Source organism: Anolis sagrei, chromosome Y, assembly GCF_037176765.1.
Source record: "Anolis sagrei isolate rAnoSag1 chromosome Y, rAnoSag1.mat, whole genome shotgun sequence".
Classification (NCBI taxonomy): domain Eukaryota; kingdom Metazoa; phylum Chordata; class Lepidosauria; order Squamata; family Dactyloidae; genus Anolis; species Anolis sagrei.
The window spans coordinates 31,264,345-31,278,913 of NC_090035.1; the positions used below are offsets into that span (position 1 = coordinate 31,264,345).

The 14,569-nt window shown below is 36.6% G+C and overlaps 1 pseudogene; it reads left to right on the forward strand.

Moving 5' to 3' along the window:
• LOC137095579 (claspin-like) overlaps window positions 1–14,569 on the forward strand; it is a 138,548-nt pseudogene that overhangs the window by 53,872 nt on the left and 70,107 nt on the right.

The window sequence follows — 14,569 nt, forward strand, 5'->3', positions numbered from 1 at the left end:
CATCTAGTATATTTCTCAGATTGTCGCCTATATGTCTGCCCGGTAAAAAGCCCGATTGGTCTTCATCTATCCAGTTCAGTAGGAATCATTTCAATCTTTCTCCAAGTATGTCTGTAAAAGTTTTATAGTTTAAATTGAGCAGGGAAATCGGTCTGTAGTTCTTTAGATCCGTCTCTTCTGTCCCTTCTTTATGTATTATGATTATATTTGCTGTTTTCCATGTCTGTGGACAGGTCCCTTCATCCATGATTTTATTAAATAGCTTTTTCAGATATGGTATTATTTCTTTTGCCATTGTCTTATAAAGGATGGCCGTGAAGCCGTCTGGACCTGGGGTCTTTGCAGGTTTTAATTTCCTTATTGCCAGGGTTATTTCCCTGTTTATAGCTTCTCTTTGAGATTCTGTGATTTTATCAAGTTTTTGATTAGAGATGTATTCAGATATTTCTTCTAACTGAGTATAGATTCGCATAGAAGTTTTGGAATTCTTACAGGATGTCTCTATCTGTGGTTATCTGTTATTAATTCTTAGTTTTGTAATCTGCGTTGACTGTATTTTCTTCCGTAATTTTTGAGAGAGCCATTTGCCTGGTTTATTTGCGTTCTGAAATTCCTTCTGTTTTATGAATTTCAGTCATTTTGCCAGATGATCTAGTTCTAGTTGATGTTTTTGCTTTTTTATTCGGTCTAAGGTTTTCTCTATTTCTGTGTCTTCCCCTTTGAGTTTCAATTCCCTTTCAGCTTTTTCTATCTTTTTGTCTAATTTTTGGGTTTCGTGTCATATAGTTTTGCTTTTGATTGCCTTTTGTTGGATGAAATTACCTCTCAAAACAGCTTTGCAAGTGTCCCACAGAGTTTCAATTTTAATGTCGTGGGTGTCATTGATATTAAAGAATTCTTGAATCAGTCTGGTATTTTTTATTATGTCTTCTTCTGTTTTAAGGAGGCTGTCACCTAATCTCCATCTTTTGTGTAAAGAAGTTTGATTAAATATGATTTCGATGGCTCCATGATCTGATAAGTCTCTCTGTAGTATTCTAATTTTTGAGATTTTGGGGGTTACTGTTTTGGAGGTCCAGACCATGTCTATTCTAGACCATCCTCTATGCCTGTTTGAGAAGAAGGTATAGTCTCTCACATCCTCATTATGAATGCGCCATGCGTCTTCTAGGTCAAACTCCTGTTTTAGTTTTAGGAATTTGTTAGGAAGTGTACTCATCTCTTCTTTTTTTATTCTTTTTATTAGGTTTGGTTTTATCTAATTTGCTATTGATGACCCCGTTAAAGTCACCTAGAATAATTAAGTTATCAAATTCTACTTCCTGGAGTTCCTTTTGCAAGGTTGATATAAATTTAGTTTTGGAACCATTGGGCGCATAGATATTACAAATTAATGTTTTTTTTTATTTTCCTTTTTTAAAAAATACCTTTATTAACAGTTTTTCATTATACATCAAATATTGTTTGCTACGGGGGGGGTGGGGAGGGGAGGGGGGTGATTGGAAGTGGGAGTGAGAGGAATGGATGAAAGTAGTGGTAGGTGAATCCATTTAAAAAACAAAGTTGACTTCCAATCTAGATTGCGGGGTTATCGAGTTCGTGGGCTTGCCGTTGTGTGATTCTTGTCTTTCTTGTCACTTTCGCTTCACTATTCTGGCAACAATATGTTTCTCCTTTCTTTTAGGAATGTCCTTAACGGGCGCCAATCTATCTTGTTTTTCTTACTCTTGTCGAATACTAAGTTTGCCAAGGTGTCATTTTCCATCAAGTCTCTTATTTTAAGCAGCCAGGTTTCTGTTGTTGGTAATTCTTTCTTTTTCCACATGCTTGCAATCAAGATTCTTGCTGCAGCCGTCAAGTGGTAAAATAACTTATCCTTATTTTTATCCATGTTGAAGTCCAGCAGATGGAGGAGGTAGTACTCCGGCTTGAATTCAAATTTAATCTGTAAAATTCTTTGTACTTGCTTGTGTATCCCAAGCCAGAACTTCTTTACCTTTTTACACTGCCACCAAACGTGGAAGTAGGTACCTAGTTGTTTACCGCATTTCCAGCAGTTATTATTTGTCCCTTTTTGGAATTTGGCGAGTTGGTGCGGGGTGATGTGCCAACGGAAAAACATTTTCTTCCAGTTTTCCGTTATATTGGTTGTCTTTGTGTATTTGATATTTTCCTTCCAGATACTCTCCCATTCTCTGAGCAGAAAAGAGTGCCCGAAGTCCTTGGCCCATTTTATCATGTTATCTTTAATTAGCTCTGTCTCTGTGTTCCATTCAAGCAGCTTCTGATACAATGCTTTTATTAGAAGTTCCTCTTGTATTTCTCCCATATTTTCAGGAGGGCGGCCCTAACGAAATGGTTGGTGAAGTTCTTTTTGATTATTGCCTTGCCGAGCCACAGATAGGCGTGCCAGCCCCTCCTGATGTCAAAACCTTCCAGATTTAGCAATTTTTTCTTTGTAAGGGTTGCCCAGTCCCTGACCCAGGATAGGGCACAGGCATCATAATATAGTTGTAGGTTTGGTAAACCTAGGCCGCATCTGTTACTATTTTAAACTTGATCCTTGCCTTTTTTCCTCTCCACACAAATTTTTGAATGTCTTTTTTCCATTGAAGGAAGCAATGGGTAGTTCTGAGGATGGGAATTGTTTGGAATAAAAAGATCATTTTAGGTAGAATGCTCATCTTAACAACCGCAAATCTACCAAGGAGGCTTAGTCTTAGTTGGCTCCAATTTTCAAGTTTTTTCTGAATAGCTTTCCATGTTGGATCAAAATTATGTTTTACTAACTGCGAGTTGCTGGATGACAATTGTATTCCCAGATATTTTATTTTACTGGAGACTTCGTATTGTGAAATTTCCTGTAGTTTTTCTCTCTTGGTTTTGTTCATGTTTTTGGTTAGGATTTTTGTTTTAGTTTTATTGATTTTTAGTCCGGCTACTCTTCCATATTTTTCAATTTTTTGCGTCCACTTCTGTAAGGTTTCCAGTGGGTTTTCTACTATACAAACGATGTCATCCGCGAAAGCCTTTGGCTTATATTCTTCATTCCTTATCTTGGTGCCTTTCAAACTGTCATCTCTTCTTATTTCATCTAGAAGTATTTCGAGCATCATAATGAAGAGTAAAGGGGACAGTGGGCATCCCTGTCTAGTGCCTCTCATAATATCATTTTTTTCCGTGTCGTGTCTGTTTACTCTAATTCTTGCACTTTGTTTGGAATATATAGCATTTACTGCATTGGTGAAGTAGAAACCTATATCCCTCTCCTTGATGATTTGCAACATGAAGCTCCAATTGACGCAGTCGAATGCCTTCTCAGCGTCGATAAATAGCAAGCCTAGTTCTTTTTGTGGGTTCACTTCGTAATATATTGTAGAATGTTATTAAATAGCTCTTTCATATATGGGACAAGCTCGTCTTGAAATGTCTTGTAGAATATTGTTGTTAGTCCATCTGGACCGGGTGCTTTATTATTGGGGAGATTTTTAATTGTTCTTTTTATCTCTTCCTCGTCTATTTGTTTATTAAGGCTTTGTACTTCCTTTATTTTATCCAACTTATCTTCTGACAGAAAGCAAACTATTTCTTCCATTTTTATTTCTTCCTTTTTGTATAATTCTTTGTAAAATGTTGTGAATTGTTTCCTGATCTCCTCTTCTGTGTAGTAGCTTTTCCCCTCTTTCGTTATTTTCGTTATACAATATTGTTGTCTTCTTTTTGTCAGTTTTTTAGCTAGAAGTTTCCCCAGCTTATTCGCATTGGTAAAATAGTTTACCCTTGTGTATTTGAGATTTTTTTGCTATTTGTTCTAGCTGAGTCGAATTCAGTTGTTTCTTTGTCAGTTCAAGTTCCAGTTTGATTTTCTTATTTCCGGGTCTTCTTTTTAGTATTGTTTCCAGATCATCTATTCTCTTCTTATGTTCTGCTTGTTCTTCATATCTTTTCTTGTTTCGTGACACCCCCTGTTGGATGAAATGCCCTCTCATCACTGCCTTGCAGGCATCCCAGACTACCTCGATACTGGTTTCTTTATTGATGTTAAACTTGAAGAACTCCTTGATATGGTTTTTGTTATTCTCTATGTCTTTGTCTGATTTTAACAGGAATTCATTCAGTTTCCATTTCCTCTGGTGACTTTCCCCTTGTAGTTCAATTAATATCGGGCAGTGATCCGTGTTGGTTCTGGGGAGTATTTTGATCTTATTTATTGTACTTAGCATGGAGTTGGTTGCCCATACCATGTCTATCCTAGACCAAGTATTATGTCTGTCAGAATAGAATGTGAAATCTTTTTCCGTCAAGTTTCTTGCTCTCCAAACATCCTTCAGAAAAAGTTCTTTTTTTAAGTGGAGGATGCTTGCCGGTAATTTCCCTCCATTTGGGTCTTTTCTGTTTGTGTTTGTTTTGTCCAAATTACAGTCCAAGACACCATTGAAATCACCAATTAGGATTAGATTTTCATAGGATTGTTCTTGTAGTTTCTTTCTCAGTTCTTTCATGAATTTTGTTTTAGGGCCTGTAGGGGCATAGATGTTACAGATGAGCGTGTCTTGTTCATTTATTTTAGTTTTCATCCCTATCATTCTGCCTTCCTCAACCTTGAATGCAAAGGTTGCATTTATAGTGTTTTTAACATAAATTATCACCCCCTTCTTTTTTTGTGATGATAATGAGTGAAACTCTTTACCCAATTGTGTCTGTGTTAAATAAAAACTGTGTCTCCGTGTAATATAGGTTTCTTGGAGAGCAATGAAATCAAAATCCCCCCTTTTAAGTGCATTGAAAATTAGTTTTCTTTTATTCGGCGAGTTCAATCCATTTACATTATTAACATATATCGCCAATTTCTTCATCATCGTGTTCTCATTGATTGTCCTGCCCAGCGGTTCCCATTCCGTTTTCTCCTTTGTCATCTTCAGTAGAGTCTGGTCTGGGTCTTTTCTTCTCTTTTTTCCTCCATGCTTTTTCCTTTCTTTCCTCTCTCCTTGTCTCATTTCTCATTTCTGTGGGCGTTTCATCTTTAACGGTGGGTTGTCCCTTTTCCAGATCTTTTTTGAGTGTTTTGTAGAATTTCCTGGCTTTATCTTCTGACGTCAACCAGAATTTGTTTTCGTTATATGTCACTGAGATTCCCTCTAGTTTTTCCCATCTGAATTTAATTTTGTGTTTTTTTAGTTCGTCTGTAAGGAAGTAGTATTTTTTTCTTTTATTCATTGATGTTGTAGAAAATTCCTTGAGTATTATCACTTTATTTCCTTTGTATGCGGGTTGGATTTTAGATTTCATCTTAATAATCTCGTCACGCAGACTTTTTCGACAGAAATTGACCACAATGTCCCTGGGGACCTTATTCCTCCTAGCATAATTAGAGTTAACTCGCTGGATGGTGTCAGTTTCTCTATTTATTTCCTCCTTTGTCATATTAAGATTCTCAGCAACAATTCCAGTCACGATCTTTCTCAAGAAGTCCTCTTCATTTTCTTCGATATTTCTAAATCGAAGTTGAAATTCAGTTTCTTTGCTGGCCCATACTTCCTGTTGCCTTTCCAGTTTCTTGTTTGCTGCCTCTAGCGTCTTTATTTTATATTCTACTTTACCGTAGTTTTTCTTCAGTATGGCATTGTCTTTCCTAACATCTTTTATGTCTTCCTGGATAGCATTCATTTCTTTTTTGATCCCTGCCAAGTCTTCCTTCATTTCCTGTCTTAGTTTTTCCATTTCTTTCTGAAATAGTTTTTCCATGCTCTGCTGTGTCTTCAACTGGTTATCTTCTATTTTTTTTTCTATGTGTTCTTGTATCTTAGTCATTTCCTGCATCAGGTCAAAAAGCGAGGGTTCAGACTGTATTGAGTGTCTCCTTGCTGGAATTGGCGTTGATGGTGGTGTTGTGGTGTTGATGTCAGTGAAGTCATTGTTTTGTTCTGTTTTGATGTTGCAGTCTTTTTCTCCCCTTTGTTATCAGCCATTTCCTATTATTGTTATTTGTTTATTTTATTTTCTTCGTTAATGTTCTTCTTTTTGAAGGATTTATTGGGTTTTTTAGTGTAGTTATTGTTGTACTTATTGTACTTATTTTGATAGAATTCTTTATTTATTTCTTTATTATTTTTTATATAAAATATTCTTTATTAAGGTTTTCATACATAAAAAAAACATAGAACGACTTTTTCCCCAAGGGGAAGGGGGGAAGTGAGGGGGGGGGGAGGGATATAACATAAAGACAGGCCTCAAAATATAAAATATAAAATATAGACATAAAAAAATCGACAAAGTACAAAAAATACAAAAATCAAAAATGAAACAAACATAGAAATATGAAATAAAAATGTTGACCTCCTGGTATCATCATGGAATCTTTCTTGTCAGTTCCTTTCCTGGACATTTCTTCAATTGTTTTTCTTTCCCTCTTTTAGTCGTATTTCAGTCTTTGTCTATCTAGTTCATATTACTATTTCTTTATTCTTGTTTTTCAAGTATTCTGTAACTTCACTCCAATCAGTCTCTTTCCTTTTGATTTCCTTATTCTTTAGCAGTAGGAAGGTGAGTTTATCTAAGTTCCTGATGTCTAGCATTTTCGTTATCCATTCCTTCTCACCCAGAATTTCTTCTTGTCTCCACATTTTAGCGTAGCACATTCTCGCCGCTGTCAATGCCAGGAAAAGGATTTTGTCTTTATCCTTATCTAGCATTTTATCATACATTCCTAGTAGGAGTATCTCAGGTTTTAGGGGTAGCTGTATTTTTAGCATATTTTGTATTTCCTTATGTATCTCTCTCCAATACTTCTTTGCTTTCTCGCACGTCCACCATAGGTGGAAAAAGGACCCCTCTTTACTTCTACACTTCCAACAAGTAGTGCTTGTGTTATTATAAATCTTCCCCAGTTTTTTGGGTGTCAAATACCACCTTTGTGATATTTTGACCCAGTTTTCTCTGAGTTCAACTGCATAAGTAAACTTCAATCTCTTTTTCCATATTCCTTTCCATTCTTCTCTTCTGATATTTCTGTGTATATTTTCATTCCATCTTCTCATGTAGTTTTTCTCCTCCTTCTGGTCCAGATACCAATCTAGTATTTTTTTGTATATTTTGGTAATTAGCTTTTTATCTGTGTCCATTATGCCATCCCAAAATTCATTGCCCTGTGCAAATCCTAATTTTTTGTCTAGTTTAAATTTCTCCTTAATCTGCCAATAGTGAAACCATGATATGTTTTTGTCCATTAAGATTAGCTCCTGTTGTTCTTTTAATTCTTTCTTACCAAGTTTATCTTTTAGGATTTCTTTATATATGGGCCATTCAGTCCACCCAAGGCACCTTCTTTGTGTCGCCTCGAGGGGAGAGACCCAGAGGGGTGTTTTATTATACAATTTTGGTTTATATTTATCCCAAACTTTTAAAATTGCAGACCTCGTGAAATGATTCCCAAAATTTTTCTCCTTTTCTTTCCCCTTGTACCAAATATATTGATGCCACCCTGCTCTTAGGTCTATCCCCTCCAGGGTTAATAGCTTTTTTCTCCTAACATGGTCCAGTCTCTGGCCCATGTTAGTGCCACCGCTTCAAAGTATGTTTTCAGGTCTGGGGCTGCCAGACCCCCTTTTTCATTTTGTTCTATTAAATTTTTATAGTGAATTCTTGGTTTTTAATTATTCCATATGTATTTCGTGATATCCCTATTCCAACTTTTTATCAGTTCCATGTTCCTAATTATAGGTAAGTTCTGAAATAAAAATACCATTTTGGGTAAAAATTTCATTTTAACAGAGGCGATCCTCCCTAATAGAGACAAGTTTGAATTTTTCCATCTGTCCAAATCTTTTTTAATTTCTTTCCATTTGTTTATATAATTATTTTGTAGAAGTTGTAAATTTTTCGCCGATATCTGAATCCCTAAATATTTAATTTTTGGGACAATTTGGATCTTCCATTTGTTTTGTATTTCCTCTTTTTCCCTTTCTCCAATGTTTTTGACTATTGCTTTTGTTTTTCCTAGATTCATTCTAAATCCTGCCACCTCCCTGTAATTTTTTATTTCTTCCAGCCAAATTCCTGTCTTTTCTTTTGGGTTCTCTATGACGCAGATAACATCATCTGCGAAGGCTTTATATTTATAGTCAAATCCCTGTATTCTAGCCCCCTCCAAAGTCTTTTCTTCTCTTATCCTTTTAAGCAACACTTCTAATGATAGGACAAATAATAGGGGTGATAAAGAGCATCCCTGTCTGGTTCCCTTTTCTATTTGAATCGTTTCTGTTTCATGTCCATTAATTATGATTTTGGCCTCCTGCTTTTCATAAATTGCTTCCACCGCATTTCGAAAGTAGTATCCTACATCAATCTCCCTCATTAAAAATTTTAAAAAATCCCAATTAACATTATCAAATGCCTTCTCGGCATCGATCGCCATAAACATAACTTTTTTTTGATGATAAATTTCATAGTATTCAATCAGGTCTATTACCGTCCTTACATTATCTTTCTGTTGCCTATTAGGTAAGAAACCCGCTTGATCTTCGTCTATGTATGATTCAAGAATTTTTTTAATCTTTCCGCCATGATACTACTAAAAATTTTGTAATCCACATTAAGTAATGATATTAGTCGGTAATTTTTGACATCCTCCGGGTCCGAATTTTCTTTATGAATTACTGTTATATTGGCCTGTCTCCACGAATTTGGTATTTCTTTATTTATTCTTGCATTATTCATTATTTTCTTCAAATATGGTGTAAGTTCTTGTTGGAATATTTTGTAATAGCCTGCTGATAGCCCGTCCGGTCCTGGCACTTTGTTTGGTTTTAAGTTCTTTATTGTTGTTTTTATTTCTGATTCCGTTATTTCTCTATTTAATATTTCCCTTTGTTTGTCTGAGATCTTTTGAATTTTTTTGCTTTCCTAAATACTGGTATATCTTTTCCCTATCAATCTTCTCATCCTGATATAGTTTCTTATAGAAATTGAAAAATTGATTCCTGATCTCTTTTTCTTCTGTGTATATTGTATTTTTATCCTTTATCTTTGTAATATGGGATTTCTCTCTTTTTTCCTTAATTTATTCGCCAACCATTTTCCAGATTTATTTGCATTCATAAAATAATTTTGCCTTGTGTATTTAAGTTGTTTTTCTTTTTCTTCCAATTCCAAGTATTCTATTTGTTTGTGAAGATTTTCTAATCTGTTTTTTATTTCTTTATTTTTAGGGTTCTTTTTGAGTTTATCCTCCTCCCTCTCTAATTCTCTCATGATTTCCTCCCTCCTTTTCCCTTTTTGTTTATTTTTATATATTTTCTGTTGTATGAAGTGGCCCCTCATTACAGCTTTACTTGCTTCCCACAGAATTGTTGTGTTTGTCTCCCTATTATCATTCAATTCGAAGTACTCTTTTAATTTGTTTCTAATTCTCTCAATATCTTCCTCTCTTTTTATCAAATTCTCGTCTAGCCTCCATCTTTTTGTTTTTTCTCCCAATTCTATCCTTAACTCTAGAGGGCAATGGTCTGAATCAATCCTTGGTAGGATCCTTAAGCTCTTAACTTTCCCTAATATTACCGTTGTCGCCCACATCATGTCGATCCTTGACCAATTTTGAAATCTTGCCGAATAAAATGTGTAATCCTTTTTATTTCCATTTTTTAATCTCCATATATCTCTCAGGTGTAGTTTTCCCATCATTTTTATCATTGTGATCGGGAGGTTTCCTTTATCTTTAGATTTCTTTATAGTGTAATCTGTCTTACTTCTGTCCAGATCCCTATCTAAAACCCCATTGAAACCCCCCACAATTATTAAGTGATCATAATTTTGGTCCTCTATCTTCTTTTTTAATTTCTCCGCAAATTTTATCTTGGAGTCATTGGGTGCATATATATTACAGATTAATAATTTCTGATCTTGTATTTTTATAATTATCCCCAAAAATCTTCCCTCTTCATCTTTAAATACTAGTTCAGCTGGGATATCTTTATTGACATAGGTTACCACCCCTTTCTTCTTTTCCTGTGCTGAGGCTATGAATGCTTGGCCCAGGCTTTTGTTTTCTAAATATTTTGCGTGTTCTTTCTTTATATGTGTCTCCTGTAGTGCTATAATATGAAACTTTTTCTTTTTCAGGTTGTAAAAGACTTTATTTCTTTTATTTGGGGAATTTAACCCATTAATATTGTTAGAGTATAATTTTAATTCCTTCATTGCTTATATTCTTCTTCCCTTCTCTCTTCTTCCCTTTCCCCTCCTTCTTCTTCTGGTTCTTCTCTCTCTTCCTCTTTCTCTTCCTCTCTCTCCTCTACTTCTCCTTGTCCTGTCGTTTCTTCTTGGGGTTCGTCTTGTTCCATACTGTTTGGGTTTCGTCCATCACTATTCCTTTTCACAGCCCTCTCCTGCTCTTCCTTCTCTCTCTCGCTCTCCTCCTTCCCTGTTTCTTCCTCTGGGTTTTTTGTCTTCAATTTACCTTTGGTAGTGTTTTTATTCTTTTCCTTTTCTTCCCTTTTTATCTTTTCTAGAAATTCTTTTGCTCTTTCTATATTCTTGATCCAGTATCTCTGGTCTCCATAGGATGCCATCAGGCCTTCCTCTCGTTCCCATCTAGACCTTATCCTTCTCTTCTTTAACTCTTCTGTCAAGAAATTATATTTTCTTCTTTTCGTCAGGACCGTGGAAGGATATTCCTTTAGAATAATGATTTTTTTCCCTCTGAAATAGACCGTTCTTCTGTTATTTGTTTTTAGTACTTCATCTCTTGTGGATTTCCTCACAAAGTGCACCACAACATCCCGGGCTACTCTGTTTCTTATCGCAAAGTTTGTGTTCACTCTATAGACTCTATCTGTTTGTTCCTGCATTTCCTGGTCCGTGTATTGTAGGAATTCAGCCAAGATTTCAATTACCTTCTCTCTTATGTTCTCTTTTGGGTCTTCATCTACATTTCTTAATCTCAGCTGAAACTCCAATTCCTTCGCCTCCATCCTTTCACATTTTTCTTCCAGCCTTGCCGCTTTCTGTTCTAGAGTTTTGACTTTAACTTGTAGAACTTCCTGTGTTTTCTTGATTTCAGTCTTTTCCATCTTTAACTCTTTGAATTCTTGTTGCATTGATGTCAGTTCCTTTTTAACTCCTCCAATTTCTTCTTTTATTTCTCTTTTCAGGTCAGCTATCTGTTCTTGGGATGCTTTTTGTGCCGCATCCTGTTTTTCTTTAACTGACTGCAGTTCCATCATCATCTTCTCTGTCATCTTTTCCAGCATATCTTTTATTGTTTGTTCCTCTACTAGAGAGATTCTCCTTGTATTGCTTTTTTCTTCCTTCTGCTCTTTCTCACTCTTTTCGTTCCTCTCCCCCTTCTCCATTTTCTCTGTCTTGTTTCTTGTATTATACATCTTCCAAGTATTCACCTGGCACTTTGTCTTCCCTGGTCCTCCTTGCTTCCACTTCCTTGACCTTCCTGTGTATTCTTTATCTAGTTTTGTTTTTTTGGAATAATAGTCGCAGTTATTTTGATACCAAATGATAGCACTCCTTTTGCAGGCTTGCTTCCTTTTGGGTACTTATTTCCCCTCTCCCCTTTAGCTCCTCAAGCGAGTGGAGTAGAAAGGGTTTTTATTAGTAGCCCCAATTCCGCTTTCTTATTAATTATTGTTGCTGATAATTTGCTGATATTTAATTTTTTAAATTTTTTTTTAAATTCCGGGTTCATGAAGATGGCGGAGAGACGCACACACTAGAGCTCTGCAAAGTGTGTGAGCATTGGAGTGGATCGGGTAGAGCTTAAGCTCCCTTCCCTACTGCGGATTGAAACAGAGGGAACAGCGAAACCGGGTGGGTCAGCCGATGGTCCAAAAGGGGGTCTTCTCCTCAAGAGGAGATCTCCGAACGGACCCGGTATTGATCCCGAGGTACGGCGGATCACTCCAGAACGCAGCAGACTGAAAAGCCTACATATCTCCAGCCACATGCTCTTTTGAAAGAAAGAAGGAAAGAAGGAGGAGGAGGTAAGAGTAGGGGTATCGAAGGGGATCTTTAAAGAGCTTTCCCAGAAGAAGAGAGAAAGAAGGGAGATTGAGAAATATTAAACGTGGAAGAAGGAAGAAAGGGAGGAGGAGGGATTGAAACGGAAGTCCACACTAAAGGAAAGAAAGTTAAGAGAATAATAATAATATAACATATAACAATATAATTTAACTGAACTTAACTTCAGAGAAGAGTCAAGACGGGAAGGAAGGGAAGAGTGAGAACAAGAGGTAACGGAGAAACAAGGATAAAGAATAAGGAAACAAGTTAAAATAATAAATAAAACAAAAACAAAAAGCAAGAATTAATCAAGAATTAAGGGGCAGGAAAGAAAAAAGAGGACCCCTATATATACACAAATTTTAAAGTTAAAATTAATGCAAAAATAAGGAGTGCAAAGACCTGCAGATATCGCTTAAATAATTAAATATTTAATTAAAAAGACACGGAAAACTGAGAAGGATCGAATCGGATTTGATTGACCTTGTAAAGGAAGAGGCGGCTAAGTGAATAAATAAACAAAGGAGATAAACCCAACTGACCTTGAAGCGAGGGGGTGTTCTGAGAGGAAGCGAAGGGAACAAGGAGGAGGCTGGCAGGAGGAGCGGCAGAGAGTGGCATTGAGAGGGAGGTGTCCCTGGAGAAGCCTCGCCGTCCTCATTGAGCTGCTGAATCACTTGCTGAATCACTTGCTGGGCAGCCGCGTGACCGCACCGCTGGCCTGTGACGATGCTAAGGCCAGGGAGCGCGCGGAGAGAACGCGCGGGAACCCGCGCCAAGACATCGCGAGAAGCGGCGAGGAGAAAAGGCATCGCGAGAAGCGACGAGAAGCGGCGAGGGAGAAAAAGGTGGGGGCCAACGAGAAGAGGAAGAGAAGGGGACACAAAAACACCGCGAGATTAGGAGAGAACGCGGGAGCCACAACGGGAAGAAAACCAGGAAGTGAATAGAGAAACATCGTGAGAAGAGACGAGAAGAGGCGAGAGTGAGTCAGGAAAGTTTTTTTAAAAAAATTATAAATTTTATTTCACAACATCACAACATCACAAAGACATACAGAACACTTACACATACAAACAACGGATTACAAGTATAACAAATATAACAAAGTACAAATATACAAATTACATTAAAAGCTTGGCCAACCTCAGTTGGCCGGACCTCCTCTCTCTCACTCAAGTGGATTTTCTCTTGGTCTTCATTTACAGTCTTCATTTGTATATATAAATGCATGTATTTCCTCCGGTACTTAGTTCTTGCAATGAATAGATTCAATATTGTTCTTTTTACTTCAAGATCTTTCATGCCAATATCTTTGTTATCCTATCTTTCAGTTCTCATGTTTTCTGACTCGTGGTTTTCCTTTATTTCTTGTTAGTTCGTTTTATTTCCTGAGTTTTCTTTTGGCTCTTAACTTTATCCTTGCTTCTTTTTCCTGATCTGTGTTAATTTTCTTTTTAGCGTAATGTTTGACGTAGCGACACAGCTTTTAAATGTAAATTTGTACCCCTTATCTTGGTTTGTGAAATGCCCCACTTAACAAAGCTATATTCGATATTTTGGAAAAAAGAAAAACCTTTGAATTGACATGTTTAACAAAGAGAAAGAAAGTGAATGTGTGGCGGTTAGAGTTTTAACTGTGGGGGAGATAGTGGCCTTTTTATAGTTTTAACTTTTTCTCTTTCAAACACTCCTCCACCGGTGACCAGTTTGTCATTGCCATCGGTATATTTCGTGTATTTGAAAGGATATATGATAGGTGATCCATGTTCTTTATGTCCACTATTTTGTTAATCCATTCTGACTCTGATGGCATTTCTTTTTTCCTCCAAACTTTGGCAAGGAGTATGCGGGCCGCCGTGACCAGATAGACAAATAGCTTATCAGTCTCTTTGTCCCATATTTTTTCTGTTAGGCCCAATAGGAATGTCTCTGGATTTAGGGGTATGTTTTTTCTTAATATTTTTTGGCAGTTTTCTTGGATTATTTTCCAGTAGGCTTTTACTTTCACACAGGTCCACCACATATGTTTATAAGTTCCCTCCTCTAGACCACATTTCCAGCATTTGTTCCACATGTTTTTCGAGAATTTGGCAATCTTGGAGGGCGTTAGGTACCACTGGTGTACCATTTTAATCCAGTGTTCTTTTATATCATAGGCATATGAATAGTTTAATTTTATATTCCAGATGGTGTTCCATTCTTCTAAAGATATTGATCTTCCTATCAATCTTGCCCATTTAATCATGTATTCTTTGATTCGCTCCTCCTCCGTAGACCATTCAAGCAGTAGCTTATATGTTTTAGTGATGAATTTTCTTGGTTTTTCTATTAATCTATCCCAGGCCGATAGGTTTTCCATGAAGCCTATTTGACTGTCTTTTGCGAAGTGTTCCTTCAGTTGCCAATATTGGAGCCATGTGAGATTGTTGTATTTTTCTTTCAGGTCTTTAGTGAGTCAGGAAAGTTTAACTAAATAAACACAAACTTAAGTAGGACTGAGGAAGGGGTGCAAGCTCCGGTTCAGAAAGGGGGAGTTAAAGGAACAGAGAGAAGTACT